Source organism: Schistocerca serialis, unplaced genomic scaffold (genome assembly GCF_023864345.2).
Source record: "Schistocerca serialis cubense isolate TAMUIC-IGC-003099 unplaced genomic scaffold, iqSchSeri2.2 HiC_scaffold_1029, whole genome shotgun sequence".
Lineage (NCBI taxonomy): Eukaryota > Metazoa > Arthropoda > Insecta > Orthoptera > Acrididae > Schistocerca > Schistocerca serialis.
In genome coordinates this window covers 80,001-85,000 of record NW_026047216.1, presented here as the reverse complement: position 1 = coordinate 85,000, position 5,000 = coordinate 80,001, and the positions used below count along the sequence as shown (strand labels likewise).

At 51.2% G+C, this 5,000-nt stretch overlaps 1 non-coding gene across 1 annotated transcript in view; it reads right to left on the bottom strand.

Moving 5' to 3' along the window:
* Window positions 1–12, bottom strand: part of LOC126429711 (small subunit ribosomal RNA) — a 1,909-nt gene extending 1,897 nt beyond the window's left edge. The window contains exon 1 of the ribosomal RNA XR_007576994.1: window positions 1–12. This exon is cut by the window's left edge and continues 1,897 nt beyond it. This is a non-coding gene — a ribosomal RNA (small subunit ribosomal RNA).
* Window positions 13–5,000: the final 4,988 nt, after the last annotated feature.

Genomic DNA, 5,000 nt, shown 5'->3' with positions numbered 1-5,000 from the left:
ATCAACCAGGGAGCTGCGTCAACTAGAGCTGAGCAGCCGGCCGCCCGGGAGTGTGTCCCGGGGGCCCGCGCGAACACGCAAGCGTCCGCTCAATTATTCTGCAAACAGGAGGAGGCTGAGCTCCCCTGCACAACACACCTCGAAACCCTCTCAGGTCCCGGCGGCGCGCAGCGCCGTCCTAAGTACTTGGTCGGGTTCGAGAGAGGCGCAATCGCCCGGAGTTAGGCGAGTAGACGCTTTAGGTGCGACCACCCGTGCTCCCAACTGAGCTTGCCGCTGCCGACAGAGGCCCGGGAGCGTGCTGTCGTGGCATTGCCGGCGGGAGACAACACGCGCCACCTACGGTGACCGGCAGCTCCAACGCCAGCGCCACAGAAGGACAAAAGCCCTACTTGGGTGCCGAAGCGAACTCTCCCAGCACAGCGCACGCGCCAACACGTCCGCACAGCTGCGATACAAACCACCTGCGAGAACCGCTGGGGCGACCGAGCAGCAGACGGCGTCGCGGCGCCGAGCGCCGGGCGGCGGCGCATCCTCAGCGCACAAAGTCCTCAATCGGACCAGCACACTGCAGATGGCCACCGCGCTTCGCACCGGGCCCGCGAGGACCTACTTTGGCCGCAAGGCGCCGCGAGCAGGGGGCGCCGGCGCGCAGCTGCGCCGCCTGCCGCGTCCGTCGGCCGGCGCGCCTGCCACCGGCCGCCCCCACCAGCCGGCTGTAGCGCGTGCGCCCACGCACCGCGCTGCCAGCACGCCGGGCGGCCCCCCCTCACCGGCCGGGGACGGTCCCACCCAGCCACCGCCGCGTATCGCCTCACACCCAGATCCCCTTTCACGTTCGTGGGCATGGTGGGTCCCCTTTCACGTTCGTGGGCATGGTGGGTATCCCTGAAACAACCGGTTAATAGCTCGACCGATCGTCGCCAACACTGATTCACCTCTAGCGAGAACAACCGCACCACAACGGGTTACCGGTTGTTCATTTGCGTAACGTCACCAGCAAACGTACACGTCCATCGCCATTTGCAACGAGTATTGCATGCCTGTGTCAGGTGTCACAACACACTACGTCTGCCCACATAGACGCAACAACATGTGCACGCCTAGAGAACACGTGGAAGGTAGACCCCGTACGTATGCGGTGTCCATTGCGCGAACGACTGTCAGCCCGCCTCTGCAGCATGTCGCAGATGTGGAACGCGGTGCAACATGCTATCACGGTGTGTGAGAAGAGACGACTACGTCCGAATACACGCTCCACTACATCAACAGACTGCTCATGCTGATCGCCATCCAGGGCGTCCGTTCCTCCCACACGTCTGTATGGCGTACCACACTGCAATCCAGCTCTTATAGGGAGACGACACGTAGCTGCGTGCACAATATTTGGACTGTATGGTCCGCCGTTGCTAGGCGCTGTCGTCATACGGTCACATGGGCCACGATGTATCATTCAGTACATACGGAGCAATGTGCAGTACAGTTTGTGGGTTTTGCGTACATCGGCGGACAGGTGACAGGCCGTACCACAACGTAGGCTGAGTACGTCGGCATGCGAAGGGCATTGAACATGCAAACTTCTCACCGACCAGCTTGCGAAGGCAGGGGGGAAGGGGGGGGGGGCATGTACGTCCTGCTGCTATCCACACTACAGTGTATAGCAGGAGCATGTGGAAAGTCAGCAACACCTGCAAGGTGTTTAACATGACGCGATACACAGGGGACCGGGCAGTGCGAGTAGCGAACTATATTGCGAGGGTTGCGGTTAGGCAACACTACACTACTTTAACGGGTTGCATAACAATTACAGAGCAGGTTCAGCGACAACGTGCGTCAGGTTAAGGCGCAATATAGTTTAGGTTACGGCGCACTTTAGGTTAGGTTAAGGCACATTATAGGTTAGGTTAAGGCACAACATGGGTTACGTTAAGGCACAACATGGGTTACGTTAAGGCACAACATGGGTTAGGTTAAGGCACAACATGGGTTAGGTTAAGGCACAACATGGGTTAGGTTAAGGCACAACATGGGTTAGGTTAAGGCACAACATGGGTTAGGTTAAGGCACAACATGGGTTAGGTTAAGGCACAACATGGGTTAGGTTAAGGCACAACATGGGTTAGGTTAAGGCACAACATGGGTTAGGTTAAGGCACAACATGGGTTAGGTTAAGGCACAACATGGGTTAGGTTAAGGCACAACATGGGTTAGGTTAAGGCACAACATGGGTTAGGTTAAGGCACAACATGGGTTAGGTTAAGGCACAACATGGGTTAGGTTAAGGCACAACATGGGTTAGGTTAAGGCACAACATGGGTTAGGTTAAGGCACAACATGGGTTAGGTTAAGGCACAACATGGGTTAGGTTAAGGCACAACATGGGTTAGGTTAAGGCACAACATGGGTTAGGTTAAGGCACAACATGGGTTAGGTTAAGGCACAACATGGGTTAGGTTAAGGCACAACATGGGTTAGGTTAAGGCACAACATGGGTTAGGTTAAGGCACAACATGGGTTAGGTTAAGGCACAACATGGGTTAGGTTAAGGCACAACATGGGTTAGGTTAAGGCACAACATGGGTTAGGTTAAGGCACAACATGGGTTAGGTTAAGGCACAACATGGGTTAGGTTAAGGCACAACATGGGTTAGGTTAAGGCACAACATGGGTTAGGTTAAGGCACAACATGGGTTAGGTTAAGGCACAACATGGGTTAGGTTAAGGCACAACATGGGTTAGGTTAAGGCACAACATGGGTTAGGTTAAGGCACAACATGGGTTAGGTTAAGGCACAACATGGGTTAGGTTAAGGCACAACATGGGTTAGGTTAAGGCACACCATGGGTTAGGTTAAGGCACACCATGGGTTAGGTTAAGGCACACCATGGGTTAGGTTAAGGCACAACATGGGTTAGGTTAAGGCACAACATGGGTTAGGTTAAGGCACAACATGGGTTAGGTTAAGGCACAACATGGGTTAGGTTAAGGCACAACGTAGGTTAGGTTAAGGCACAACGTGGGTTAGGTTAAGGCACAACGTGGGTTAGGTTAAGGCACAACGTGGGTTAGGTTAAGGCACAACGTGGGTTAGGTTAAGGCACAACGTGGGTTAGGTTAAGGCACAACATGGGTTAGGTTAAGGCACACCATGGGTTAGGTTAAGGCACAACATGGGTTAGGTTAAGGCACAACATGGGTTAGGTTAAGGCACAACATGGGTTAGGTTAAGGCACAACATGGGTTAGGTTAAGGCACAACATGGGTTAGGTTAAGGCACAACATGGGTTAGGTTAAGGCACAACATGGGTTAGGTTAAGGCACAACGTAGGTTAGGTTAAGGCACAACGTGGGTTAGGTTAAGGCACAACATGGGTTAGGTTAAGGCACAACATGGGTTAGGTTAAGGCACAACATGGGTTAGGTTAAGGCACAACATGGGTTAGGTTAAGGCACAACATGGGTTAGGTTAAGGCACAACATGGGTTAGGTTAAGGCACAACATGGGTTACGTTACGGCACAACATGGGTTACGTTACGGCACAACATGGGTTACGTTACGGCACAACATGGGTTACGTTACGGCACAACATGGGTTACGTTACGGCACAACATGGGTTACGTTACGGCACAACATGGGTTACGTTACGGCACAACATGGGTTACGTTACGGCACAAATTAGGTTAGGTTACGGCACAAATTAGGTTAGGTTAAGGCACAAATTAGGTTAGGTTAAGGCACAAATTAGGTTAGGTTAAGGCACAAATTAGGTTAGGTTAAGGCACAAATTAGGTTAGGTTAAGGCACAAATTAGGTTAGGTTAAGGCACAAATTAGGTTAGGTTAAGGCACAAATTAGGTTAGGTTAAGGCACGATATAGGTTAGGTTAAGGCACGATATAGGTTAGGTTAAGGCACGATATAGGTTAGGTTAAGGCACGATATAGGTTAGGTTAAGGCACGATATAGGTTAGGTTAAGGCACGATATAGGTTAGGTTAAGGCACGATATAGGTTAGGTTAAGGCACGATATAGGTTAGGTTAAGGCACGATATAGGTTAGGTTAAGGTACGATATAGGTTAGGTTAAGGTACGATATAGGTTAGGTTAAGGTACGATATAGGTTAGGTTAAGGTACGATATAGGTTAGGTTAAGGTACGATATAGGTTAGGTTAAGGTACGATATAGGTTAGGTTAAGGTACGATATAGGTTAGGTTAAGGTACGATATAGGTTAGGTTAAGGTACGATATAGCGTAGGTTCAGATACACATTGTTGTAGGGAAAGGTGTATTGGGGGGGGGGGCGGCAGGTTCGTTGATAGTGATTATCGTAATTGGATGCCTGCGGTATTATCCGATTTGTCACGTCAGGATGCACTTTTGGCTCATGACAGGCGGCGCTCCGATTCCATGGTTGTGGCAGATCTGTGTCTTTCATTCCTGCCATTGTTTGTGTGCTGTGACAGGAGGCAGTATTGTGATGTTGGGTGCACCACTGTGTAGGACATGTGTGGGTGTTCGTGGCTTAGCTGAGCAATGTGCGGATGTCGGAAGGGTGGGATATTGTGTTTTCTGGGTGGACCTCCCGGTCTGGTAATGATAGTGTGGATTGTGTCATGTGGCGGAGAGGATGCACTGGATGTTCTTCCATGCTGGTGGTTAGATATTGTGTGTGATAAGAGAGTAGTGTGTGATAAGAGTGTCTGGCTGACGTGTGGTTCTCATTGTGTGCAGAGTCTTTCAGCATGTATAGGGACGGTTGTATATATTATCTGTATTCTGATGGCTCTGCATCTATTACTAATCAGTGCCGTGTATACGGTTACTCTAGTTCCAGTCGAAACTGTTCTATCTCTGTACATTAGTGACACTGCGGCTCCACTATGTTGCCGCCCCTGTCGGCCGTTTCCCCCAGTGTATGGCTAATGATTATCAGCAATCAGTCTATTAGTCAATACCGGTAGTGTGACGACGTCAAATGTCCGGGATGGGGGAAGCTAC